Raw genomic sequence first — 13,969 nt, 5'->3', positions numbered from 1 at the left:
AATAGTACTCTGAGTTTACTCCTGGCTCTGTACGCAGGGATCACACCTCAAAGTGCTCAGGACACCGGAATGTGGTGCCGGTGATTAGAACATGGTTGGTCTCAAGCAAAGCAAGCTTCTTAATGCTCATCATATCTCTCTGATATGTAAAATACATTTTATTGCTATTACCACTTTGATATATGAAAAATCCCACTGCTTGTACATTCTCAGCAATTGTGAAGTCAAAGTTGTTTTTCCAAGGATAGAGATGTATTTACACAGCAAATCCAGGGCTTCTGGCATAAACCCTTTATAGAAGATATATTTTTAAAGCATCTGGCTCAGGTTAAATATTCTGTACCTGGCTCCAGATCGGTGCTCCACTTAGAATATGGTTAAATGGCGCATTCGGAAATAAACGAACTACCATGATATATGGGCTGGAGCAATAGAACAGTGGGTAGGGCGTTTGCCTTGCTCATGGCCGACCCAGGTTTGATTCCTTCATTCCTCTTGGAGAGCCTGACAAGCTACCAAGGGTATCCTGACCACACGGCAGAGTCTAGAAAGCTACTCGTTGTGTATCCGATATGCCAAAAACAGTAACAACAAGTCTCATAATGGAGACGTTACTGGTGCCCGCTCAAGCAAATTGATGAGCAAAGGGACAATAGTGTGACAGCACTACCATGATATAACCCAAGGTTTGGCCTTCACTGGCCCTGATTCTTAGAGACAGAAGAATTAAGCAATGGCAGTATGAGCATTAGGACTTATGTATGAGGATTTCTTTCCAGTTATTTTAAGCCCATTTTAGGTACTGTTAAACCATGTCTTTGTAATGAGCCAGCTTCCCAAGAGTGATACCTCCTAATGATTGCTTGTCTATTTTAAGCGAGTTCTTATAATAATATTACTTGTCAATGTGGGATAAAAATGCTTATCTCAAAGAGTGTCTATATCTTTGTGCCTATTTACACAACCAAATACATGCTGTATGGAGAGCAAGAAGGGCTGTGAGTCTTTGCCAAGTCCGCTCTGCTTAAGATGATCTTGGAGACATTCATGAATATTTCATAGAAGCATACAGTCTTAGAAATTTCTAATTGCCAACATAATTTCTTATAAGTTAGAATATAGAAGTGATACATGAGAAATTGGAGGCATTTGTAGAGGTTGCTATAGAATATATCTGGAGTTTCCAGTTTCTGTCCTTAAACTATTACTGGAGTAAGTAGGCTGCCATGCAGTCAACAACTTCCTGAAAACTCACTATGTGCCAGGCACTCTCCTAAGTGAAAATTAAAAAAAAAAAGAATTATATAATATAGTCAGACGCTTGTAGTCATAACCGTTATGGTTATATCAGAATTCATATCTTATTCATTTTAAATAATATCTGGGGACAGAGAGTTAATGGATCCCTAGCACCACTTATACCCTCCCCAACTACCTCACTCGAGCATGTAGCCAGGAATAGGCCTTAAGCATCCCAAGATGTGACCCACAAATAAAAAAAAATGAGTTAAATATTTTTATTATTTTGATATAAACAAAAATGTTAAAGTTATATCAATATGTTCATGTACTTCCCCCTTGAGTGTGCTTAGAAAATCATCTACAAGGAAATAGCAGAATAATGGCATGGATTTTCTTTCCATTTATAAGTTTGAGAAATTTGGGATAGATTGAAAATTGTGTTTCCTCCTCTGGCTTCTGTGCTTTGCCGGGTCGTGCCTTGATCTTATTCCAAGAGCTATCTGGTACTTCTCCCTCCATCACTTGTACTGGTATAAACATGGCTGCTAGCCAAATAGCTTTGGCATGCTTTCCTTGTTCTTGAGAATTCCAAGTTGGCCAGATGTTTTCTCAGCTTGTCTTTTGGACTCTGTACTGGAGTTCAATCCAGATATCACATGGAGCAATGTCATACAGAAAATATGCTAGTACCCTATTATAAAAATAATGAACAGGTTTCATCATTAGAAAGGATACAGGATGGTAGTGACAAGTCATCTCGCATATCTAAAAGGCATTTTTAAATTGGACTACATTCTTTAAATTCTTGAATCCTATGCAACAAGCAACACTTTGTATCTGGATTAGTACTTACTGAAATTTTCAGCAAAATAGTTAATGCATTTATATTATTTGGTCAGAGATATTTAAATATTAGAAACAACCTCATGCTCCAGAGTGAATAAATACCAAGAGGTAATAAAAGTCGGAGTCAAGAGCAAATTGATATTATAGTTCCATGCACTGAAACAATATATAAATAAATGATTTAATCCTTTGAAAGTATTTAAATAAGGACAAACTAAACTTCATTTGTTTTAAAAATGCTTCATCCAGAAAATAATTCCTGCTTGATAATCCAATCATATTCACTTCAGTTCTAAAATAAAAATGAGGATAAATCTGTGTGACATATTGCTCTTAGAATAGGGGTCTAAATGGTAGATGGTGAACATAAGAGAACACTTAGCTGAAAAGACATCCCACAGTTTTGTCTATGTCTATTCCTTAAAAGAGAGTTGGGTTTGTTTAGCAGGAGTAAGATGTTTGCAAAGAATCTCTAGGCCACCGTGTAAAACAAGGGATTTTTAGAGCTGAGAAAAAAGCTCAAGTGACAAAGCATACGTGTTTGGGTGAACTTTGATCCCCGGATCACATAGGTTCCAAATCACCACTGTCACCAAAGAAAAAAAGTAAAGAAAAGTGAAAAATGGGGTTATTTCCATTCACTGGCTTGGTAAATAGTTTTTTAATGGGCAAAATATAAAGCAGATCTCTTGGTAGTACTTAAACTGGTCTATTTCACCAGTTGTTAAACAGAAAAATTGGAGGTGAATTTTCAATATTTAACTTATTTAAAATTTGTATATACTTTGCCGAGGATACCAAGTTCATTTGAACACAGAAGACTGTTTGCTAAAATATTCGTGCACACTAATAAAAATGTCATTAAGTTATAAAGAGGGCAGAAGTGAGAGAAAAGAATAGGCATTTTATTAAACAATAAGAAAATAGTTTTCAGGGACCTGGGCATAGTTCAGTGGTAGAGCACCTGATTTGTAGACATGAAACCATGAGTCCCATCCTTAGCACTGTTCCCTGGGCCAATCACATCCTTTCGGCACCACAACAAAGAGTGCTCTTCAGTGATCTTCAGCGGCATTCACACACAATCAAGTGTGTGTGTGTGTGTGTGTGTGTGTGTGTGTGAACACCTAAAAGTGTATGAAGCCTCAGGAAGCACTGAATCCATAGGTGTAGGGTCACCCACCATCCTCTCCCCATCATCAACAACAATTGGAAAAGAAGAAATGAATAAAAAGAGAAGAAAAATAAATACCTCCTTATCATTATTAAAATGTAAAAGAATGAAATAATTTCATCAAAAGTGCATAATGCTTTGCACTTTTTTTGTGAAACAAGAAAGTTTTTATACAGACTTACTTAGAAAGGTGTGGAAAGAGAGGAGTAAACATTTGAGTGCGAATACAGACTTGAAGAGCAAGCCGTGTAATGCTTTTAAAGCAAAACAGTGTGCTACTGGCTTAACAACAGACACACAGGCCAGTGGTACAAAATGAAAAGCACAGAAATAGAGCCACACATTTATTCTTGAGTAGCCAAGATTATTCAGTGGGTAAATGACAGTCTATCCAATTAGAGGTGGTGGTAGTGGTTGGCACAGGATGAATCAGGCAACTACATGCAAAGAATGAAGCTTGTCCCCAATTTTATACTACTTAGTAAAATCAAACAGAATTAAGACCTCAGTGTAAAACCCAAATCACAAAAGTCCTACAAGTAAAGCTTAGGAAACAAGCTCCATGAAGTGACCTCATAGATAGATAGATAGATGATAGATAGATAGATAGATAGATAGATAGATAGATAGATAGATAGATAGATAGATAGATAGATATTTAAAAGCATGCAACAGAAATAGGAGAGATAATATAGGTAACCGCTGTGTTTGCACACAACTGCTATCAGTTTAAACCCCAGAATCAAATATCATCCCCAAAGAAGACTTCATTAGTAGTGAACCTTGAACATAGAGCCAGGAACTAAGCATAGCTATATTTGGCCCTTAAACCCTTCCCTCCCCCAAATATAAGCAACGACTGCAATACTAAAAGAACACATCAAGTTAAAAAGCTTTTACATAGTAAAAGAACAAAATCAATAGGAGAACCTGTGGGATAATAAAATATGTTTGTAAATCATAACTACAGAGTAATTAACACATAAGGAACTTATACAAACCAATAGTCAAAAAATGGGCATAAAGAAACCTTAAAATACATTTTCCATTTTCTAAAGAATATGCACAACACCTAATCAGAGAGAGAGAACAAAAGGGAATTCCCTGCCATAGTGGCAGGGTGGGGTGGGGGGAGACGGGACTGGGGGGGGGAGGGATGTTGGGTTTACGGGTGGTGGAGAATGGGCACTGGTGAAGTGATGGGTTATTGAACTTTGTATGGGGGAAGCATGAGCACAAAGATGTATGGATCTGTAACTGTACCCTCACGATGACTCTCTAATTAAAAATAAACTAATAAAAAAAAAGAATATGCATAAAAACAGGCTGGTTTGTGGCTCAGTGGTAGAGAACATACCTTGCATGTGTAAGGCCCTAGGTTTAATCCCGGACACCATAGAAAAAGTGTAAAATGAACAGATGTAAATGAACAATGGGTACATGAAGAAAAACTCACATCCACTCATCATTCAAGAAAGGCATTTCAAAAAGACAAAGAAGCTATCACCTCAGACCTGTCATAATTTCATAATTGCTCATGTTCATAAGACAAGGTAAAAAATGTGGAGAAAAGTGAACCCTAGTTCACTATTGGTTAAAATGTAAATTAAGGTTAGTCGATGGAAAATACCAGTGGGACAGTTTGCAAAGTCTTCAAAATATAAAAAGTAGAACTACCCTTGATCCAGAATTACTACTTCTTTGTATATATCCAAATGAAATGAAATTAATACTTCAAAAAGATATCTACACTCCCATATTCACTACAGTATTATTTATAACAGTTAAACTATTAAAATAAGATAAGTATCCGATAGTGGATGAATAGATAAATTGAGCGGGCGCCAGAAACATCTCCATTCGTCCCTGTCGCATCCTAGTGTAGCCCAATAGCGGACTGGGGGCTCTTTCAGAATCAGTGGAATGAAGACCATCGTTGTTATTGTTTTTGACATATCAAGTACACCACGGTTAGCTTGCCAGGCTCTGCCATGCAGGCGGGATACTCTTAGTAGCTTGCAGTGTGCAGATCGTTACAACATGCCAGTCAACCAAAAGCTTACATTCAGTAGACTGGGAACACCTGTAAAGGCAATTAGAGGCTGCCCCCAAAGCCTCCATCCCTTTCAGAGAGCCCGGCAAGGTACCGAGAATGGGTAAAGAAAATGTAAAATTTCTAAGACATCCACAGTCACACACATGTGCACACACTGAAATATCATTCATCCTTAAGAGAAAAAAATATTGCCTTTGGAACAACATTGAATGAGCCAGGAAGACATTACACTAAATGAAATAAGTCAGATACATAAAGATAGCAACTGCATATTCTCACTTATCTGTGAAATCTAAAATTAATTAAGCTTGTAGAAACATCAGATAGAATCACTGCTGCCAGCCCAGACAGTGTGGGATTAAATTAGTAAAGGTGGTCAAAGGGCACAGATTTCCAGTTGTCAGATGAGTAAGATCTCAGTAAGTTCCAGGAAAACGTAATGTACAAAACAGTGACTATGCCAAACAATACTGTAGTGTGCATTTGAAAAGTGCTAATAGAGGGGCTGGAGCGATAGCACAGTGGGTAGGGCTTTTGCCTTGCACACAGCTGACCTGGGTTCAATTCCCAGCATCCCATATGGTCCCCTGAGCTCTGCCAAGCGTAATTCCTGACGGCAGAGCCAGGAGTAACCCCTGTGAATTGCCAAGTGTGAACCAAAAAGAAAAAAAATACCAAAAAAAAGAAAACTGTTAATAGAGACCTTAAAAGGCCTCACTTGAAGAAGAGGCAGAAGAGGTGATGGGTAAGTTATCAAAACTTGTTGTGGCAATTATTTCACAATATAGATAATCCATTATATAAAAAAAACTTCATTGCAAATACATACAATCTTATGTCAACTATTCAATAAATATTGAAAAATTATATTTCTAACAAAAACTTTTACTTCCCTAGAAGTAAGTCTGATGTTTAAGTCTTTAATCGATTTTGGTCTGATTTTTGTGCATGGTTTTAGAAAGTGGTCTAAGTTCATGTTTTTATGTATAGCTGTCCAGTTTTCCCAGCATCACTTGTTAGAGAGACTTTCCCTACTCCCATTCATATTTCTTGCTCCCTTATCAAAGATTAAATGATCATATATTTGAAGGTGTATATTAGGATATTAGATATTCAACTCTGTTCTATGGGTCTGCAGGTCTCTTTATTTCAATGCCATGCTGTTTTAATCATTTCCACTTTGTAGTACAGTTTTAAGTTAAGGAAGGTGATGCCTCCTATTTTCTTTTTTCCCCAGTACTGCCTTGGCTATTCTTGTGGGTTTATTTTCCCACATGAATTTCAGGACTTTTTGGTCAATTTCTTTGAAAAATGTCATGGGTATAAGAACCACATTGAATCTGTATAATGCTTTGGGCAATACTGCCATTCGACAATGTTGATTCTACCAATACATTTTTCATTAATTTTTCTCATGCTTCTTTGGTTGTATCTCCAACCTCTGAAGAACCCCAGATGATTGTGAGATGATGCCCTTACAGCAGGCTTACCATGCACAGGGCCAACTAGGGTTTCATAAGCTGGGTATAAGCCCACAACCAAACCAAAAACAACAAAAAGAATAAGAGATCTAATACCAATAAAATACATTTAGAAGCAAAGCGTAATCATAATTTTAGCAATATACTGGAAAATTTAAGATATTCAAGATTACTTTCTTCAGTGAGCTATGGAACACAAGGACTATGCATTTTTCACTATTTTGTGTTAAAATAATTATGTTAATATTAAAAACAAGCTAATAGCATGTTATTAATCATTGTGATAGAGATATGTACTGTTAAATAAACGAAGTCTCAACTGACATGCAAATTTGATAGCATGGTGAAATAAGTAGTGTTTTCAGCAGACATATTACACAAGGATTTGGGTCAATTTTGCATCATTTAACACTTTAGATATAAATTCCTTGTTAAGTTGAAAGTGATAAATTCAGTTTGTTATAAATATACATAGATCATATAATTAAAATGTAATAACATTTCAATCCTTTTAAGATGGATTCCATCTAGGATTTAACATTATAATAACTTGGTGATAGCTTGAATTATAAACTTATTTTTAATAGCACTGTAGCACTGTCATCCTATTGTTCATCGATTTGCTGGAGCGGGCATCAGAAATGTTTCCATTGTGAGACTTGTTGTTACTGTTTTGGGCATATCGAATACGCCATGGGTAGTTTGCCAAGCTCTGCCTTGCAGGTGGGATACTCTCCGTAGCTTGCTGGGCTCTCAGAGAGGGATAGAGGAATCAAACCTGGGTCAGCAGTGTGCAAGGCAAACACCCTACCTGCTGTACTATCGCTCTAAGTCCCGCTTAAGATCATCTAGGGAAAATCCAATATAAAGACAAAGGAGAAGTCTACTAAATAATTATATTTATTTTTTTAATTTAGTCACTGTGAAATTACAAAGTTCTTCATGATTGGGTTTCAGACATACAATGTTTCAACACCCATCCCGTCGCCAGAATCTACTTCTCTCCACCAATCTCATCCCTCACCCCTCCAGCCCCAACCTGCTGTCCCCACACCCTGCCTTTGCTTTTCACCTACCAGTCTGAAAGAAATTTTTTGAAATAAGTTTTAACCCTATGATTTTCAGTACTGCTGCTGATAGGATTTCATACATAACACTTTATCACTTCCAGGACTATGTCCTTCTCCCAGTGGAGCTCTTCCCTCCACCATAAATGTTACTGCCTCCCTGCAAGCGGCATGTTTCCTACCAAAGACCAGTCCTCGTGATCTTTGAGTATTTGTTATTCTACCATTACATTTCTTTATATCCTGCATCTGAGGGAGATAGTTTTACATTGGTCTCTCTCCCTCTGACTGATTTTACTCAGCATGATACTCTCCAGATCTATCGATGTAGTGGCAAATTTCATGGCTTTCTTTTCTCTTATGATCAAGTAATATACCATTGTGTATATGCATCATATTTCTTTTCCAGTTATCTATTCTTAGACCTCTGAGTTGTTTCCAGAATTTATTGTGAATAGGACTGCAAGGAACTTAGGCGTGCAAATGTCTTTTCTCCATTTTGTTTTTTGGACCCTTGGAGTATATTACAAGAAGTGGAATTGCTGGGTGAAATGGAAGCTCAATTCCTTGTTTTTGGAGAGATGTTCATATTGTTTTCCAGAAAGGTTGGACCAGTCGGCATTCCCACCAACAGTGAATGAGTGTCCCATTTTCCTGTATCCTAGTCAACACTGGTTGTTTTAGTTCTTTTTGATGTGTGTTAGTCTCTGTGGTGTGAGTTGATATGCCATTGTTGTTTCAATTTGCATCTACTTGATGACTAGTGATGTGCTATATTTTTTCATGTGCCTTTTGACTATTTGTATTTCTTTGATAAAGTGTCTGTTCATCTCTTCTCCCCATTTTTTGATGGGGTTGGATCTTTTATTCTTGTAAAGTTCTACCAGGGCTTTAAATATCTTGGAAATTTACCTTTTGTCAGATGAGTGATGAGTAAATATTTTTTCTTCATCTGTGGGGTTTCTTTGTATTTTGGTCACCACTTTCCTTGAGATTCAGAAGCTTTTTAATTTAATGTAGTCCCACTTGTTTGTCATCTTTGTATCTGTTTCTATAGCCAATCGCATTAAATACTTCAAGGTGCCTCTAGCTTCAATATCATGAAGGGTTATGCCTATATTTCCTTCACTGTGACTTATGGTATCAGGTCTGATCAAGGTCTTTAATTCATATTGATTTGAGTTTTGTGCATGAAGTTAGAAAGGGGTCTGAGTTCATAGTTTTTGCATGTAGTCAGCCATTTTCCCCAACTGTATCTGTTGAAGAGGTTTTCCTTACTCTACCTCATACTCAAAGTCATTTTAGTGAATCTTTGCCTAACTGACATTTCCCTTTTACATCAAATTCTACTAGGCTATTTAAAATGTCATCTAAAACCACTGGGTGAGTTATTCCGTTTTTCTGGGTCTCTCATACATGCGTGAGGCATTGGTGTTATTTATATATTTATTGTTACTTTCTCTCTTATTCACCTGCCTTACAATTGTCTATTTGTCCAGCTTGTGAAGAACCCATAGGGGTAGGAGATGGTTAATTTTGTGGCTCAATAGTGTTAAGGAAAGATGGAGGGAGAAAAATCTGAGATCATATTTCAGAAATGAATTCATCATATGGACTGCAGGTTACATTGCAAGGAATAGTTGGGGGACAGCTAAGGGTGAGGATTGAGCCCCTGAGACTTGACCCAAATGAGACAAGTGGTAGGTGGTCCCTTCCTGGAAGACCCCCTTTGGTTTCAAGCAACAGTCCCCTCCCCTCATGTAAATGTAAGCGCAGTCAAACAATACAGGGGACTTATTTTTTTTTCTTTTTGGGTCACACTTAGCGATGCACAGGGGTTACTTCTGGCTCTGCACTCAGGAATTACTCCTGGTGGTGCTCAGGGGACCATATGGGATGCTGGGGATCGAACCCGGGTCGGCCGCATGCAAGGCAAACGCCCTACCTGCTTTGCTATCACTCCAGTCCCAATGCAGGAGACCTTTGAGTGACCAGGACTCCAGACAAAAGGAATGGACATCCTATTCTCTGATTTGTGCAAGTGTGTTCCTTACAGTGTGCAAGTATGTTCTGGAAGTTCCTCTAAGATGTTTGTTTTTTCCTCCTTATAATATATAAGGCCGACCCTGCTTGCAATAAATGAGCTATCTCTTGGAAGGGCTCCTGGAGTGTGTGTCTTTCTTGTGGCTCAGCGTACTCACCCATCAAATGCCCCTGTGAGGCTGCTTGCCTGCTCCACCGTGGTGCACAAGGAACATTCCAAGGAGAGCGGCCACGGCTGGCCTCTGGGTCAGCCCAGTGACGCCTACCTATTGAGAGCAACCACAGAGTAGGCGGGAAAGGACATTCTGGCTATTGCTGATGTTGGTGGGCACCATGGGTGGCTTATGTGATGCGGAGAAGAGAAAGACGGTCACTTTCTCCCATCCGCCTCTGCCACCCAGGACCCAAACAGAGTTACTGGGTTCTTGTCTCATCTCACAGAATGAATTTCAGGAGCAGACAAGCAGTGAAGTAAAACAGGTTTTATTGGTAGGTTTTTAAAGGGGAGGAGGAAGAGAAAGTGGGAGAGAGTAGAGAGTAACACGTTCAAGAGAGAACACGGACTTCTCCAAGGGTGGAGAGAGCCCCTCCACACATCCCAGCATTAGACACAAAAGCATGAAAGTCCACATCTCAAGAGGGGAGACGCAGGCCACACATGTGCTCAGGCACTGTATGTGCTCCGCCACATGGGCTTGAGCAGCAAATGCACGTGCTTCCTTTGTTCACAGTGGCCTTTATTGGGTTTCTCCAACCTGCCCCTAGGTGGGGCTTCTACCTAGGTCAAAGTCCATCGCTAAGGAGATTAATGGGGGGTTGATGGTATTCTTTGAAATTCCTTTCCTGGCCTTTTGTTTCTGCTGGGGTTTCTCCAGGTCCACTGCTGGCTCCAGGTGAGGGTCTTACCAGGCTTTAGTTCCTGTTTTTTCCTGTTTTCTGCTGAAGGTCTTGACAGGCTTTGGGAACTTCAGAGCTATTACTTCCCAGGGAATTTCATGCCATTGCCTTGGGAGGGGGCCTTCCCTATCTGCCTGCCTGCCTACATGGTTGTGACTAGTGCTGCAATGAACATAGGAGTACAGACTGTTTCTGCTGTGTGAGTGTCCAAGAACAAATGAATGGATAAAGAAACAATGGCACATCTACACAATGGAATACTATGCAGAGGTTAGGAAAAATTAAGTAATGAAATTTGCCTGTAAGTAGATGAAGATGGAGAGTAGCATGTTGAGTTAAATGAGGCAGAAGGAGAGGGACAGATAGAGAATGACTGTTTTCTTTTGTGGTATATAAAATTATATGATAGAGGACTAATATCCATGGCCAAGGAAAACAGGGGCTGGGAGGTCTGGATGGTTGGAATCAACCTTCAAGTGTGTGTGGGACAGAGGTTAGGTAATATGAAGAAGAGACCAGTATTATAATAATAGCTGGGAATGATCACGTTGGACAAGATCAAAGGGTTAAAAGTAGGTAAAGGGATATTCTTGAAAATCTTTCAGTGTCAATATTGCAAACCACAATGCCTTGAATGAGAGAGAAAGAGACAAAAACAGAGACAGAGAGAGAAGAAAAGCCCCTGCCATAGAGCCAGACTTAGAGGCTGACCTTAGAGGTGAGAAAGACAGGGGTGATGGAAGTGAACTTGGGGACACTGGTGCTGGGATAAGTACACTGGTAGAGGGAGAGATGTTGGAATATTGTATGACTGAAATCTAATCACTATCGCACAGTAATACAATTAAATATTTTTTTAAAAGGACATTCTGGGAATTTCATGATCAAAGTCATGGAAGGATATAGTACACTTGGAGAAAATCCTGGAAGCAGCTGACAGTTCAAATAAGAAATGCGTATGCATCTAAACTTCCATGGAATTAAGTGAAAATAAGTTTCTTGGTCACTGTCACTGTCATCTCTTTGCTCATCGATTTGCTTGTGCGGGCACCAGTAACGTTTCCATTGTGAGACTTGTTGTTGCTGTTTTTGGCATATTGAATACGCCATGGGTAGCTTGCCAGGCTCTGCTGTGTGGGCGAGATACTCTCAGTAGCTTGCCGGGCTCTCCGAGAGGGATGGAGGAATCAAACCAGGGTTGGTTGTGTGCAAGGCAAACGCCCTACCCTCAAGGCTATCGCTCCAGCCAAGTTTCTTGGTACCACTCGTAAATGATTCTGGTTTATTAGTTATTGCTCAGGAAATACTTTGAAATCATACTAGCTAATTTTGTCATCTAGTATGTTTGATTCAGTATATTACAATGATTCCTGAACCATCTTATAAAATCAACATCTTACAGTGCTGAAGGTGGGATGTGGGGGCAGGGATAGGGGTTTTGCTTGGGGCAAGAGATGGCAACTGCCTCTGCAAACCAATCAAGATTTTTTAAAAACTTTCAGAGAAATTAGCAACAGCCAACTATCATGCAATAACAGTTTCCCTTGTTTTATTCTTCCCATACCCTTAAAAACAGCTGAAGACAAGAAAAGTGTTCCTCATTTTGTCCCAAATGCCAAATCTGTACTTCGTTTAGATGAGCAGATAAGATGAGGAGGTGCCTCAGGAGATCAGCCCAGGGAGAAATTCATTTGTTCTGGACCCACAAGTCTGCAGTTCACCTTTTCTCCCCTTTTATATTCCTACTAAATATATATATATATATACACTACAAATACAAATATTTTCTCATATTTTATATCATTTGCTTTACAATAATGGTTTCTCAGGGACCTACGTTTAACACCACACCCATTCCCAATTTCTGATGTTCTGACTAGGACCAGTGGACTGACTGAGCTCTGCCCTACACTCTCTCTCGTCTTTTAGTCTAGTCTTGTCTTGATCCTGTAATAGAAAGTGGATTCCAAAACAATCAGTTAAAGCACTCAAGGACTCTTGAAAGCCAGGTTTGCGATTCACATAGCATTAAATCTGTTTTTGTTGGTCAAAATGAGTCACAAGTCCCTATAAGACTTAAAGGGTGAGATGTTAAATTACCTCATATGGGCCGGAGCGATAGCACAGCAGGTAGGGCGTTTGCCTTGCACGCGGCTGACCTGGCTTTGATTCCCGGCATCCCATATGGTCCCCCAAGCACCGCCAAGAGTAATTCCTGAGTGCAAAGCCAGGAGTAACCCCTGAGCATCGCTGGGTGTGACCCAAAAAGCAAAAAATAAAAAAATAAATTACCACATAATGAGACCTGGAAGAAAACTGAACTTATTATCCTTAAACACACTTCTTTGGAATAAGGATTATCTTGAGTTGATTATATTTCTTAAACAATGGAAGTATACAAGCACTGAGAACATTGTATGTAGACATTGTAGTACTGTAGCACTGTAGTCCCGTTGTTCATCAATTTGCTCGAGTGGGCACCAGTAACATCTCCATTGTGAGACTTTTTGTTACTATTTTTGGCATATGGAACATGCCATGGGTAGCTTACCAGGCTCTGTCGTGTGTGAGGAATACTCTCACTAGCTTGCTGGGCTCTCCAAGAGGGATGGAGGAATCAAACCAGGGTTGGCCACGTGCAAGTCAAACGCCCTACGTGCTGTGTTATTGCTCCATGTAGACATTACCCTTTGAAAAGAGCTATTTACATTTATAGAATAAATCTCCATTTGTAAGGGTGTCTCCCACTCTGTACTTGGAAGAGGTACTTCCAACCGTCTAGAAAAACTTATCTGGGGTCACGAGATGGTTCGGTGATCACGGCATGTGCCTAGCATGCATCTGACATAGATTCAGTTCTAGATGCTACATGGAGCCCCTGAACATTGTCCACTGAAACTGTGGAGGACACCAAGCATAACAGGGGTGACCCAGCGAATACCCAGCTCTGCAGGTCCCGAGCAACACCACACTCTCAGGTCCTGTACTGAACGGTAGGCCAAGTTGGCCAAATATCTCTGGTGGAAACACCAGGGCATCCTGGGCATTGCTTGGGAGACATTTCTGAAAAAAAGAATTAACAAAAAACAAATCTTATATTTTCAGATGACAGACTTAAATGTGCATGATTAAATCTCCCTCTATAAAGCATAGCAGAGAGGAT

Source organism: Sorex araneus, chromosome X (assembly GCF_027595985.1).
Source record: "Sorex araneus isolate mSorAra2 chromosome X, mSorAra2.pri, whole genome shotgun sequence".
NCBI lineage: Eukaryota > Metazoa > Chordata > Mammalia > Eulipotyphla > Soricidae > Sorex > Sorex araneus.
The sequence above is the reverse complement of the archived record's forward strand: the minus strand, read 5'-3'. Positions refer to the sequence as shown.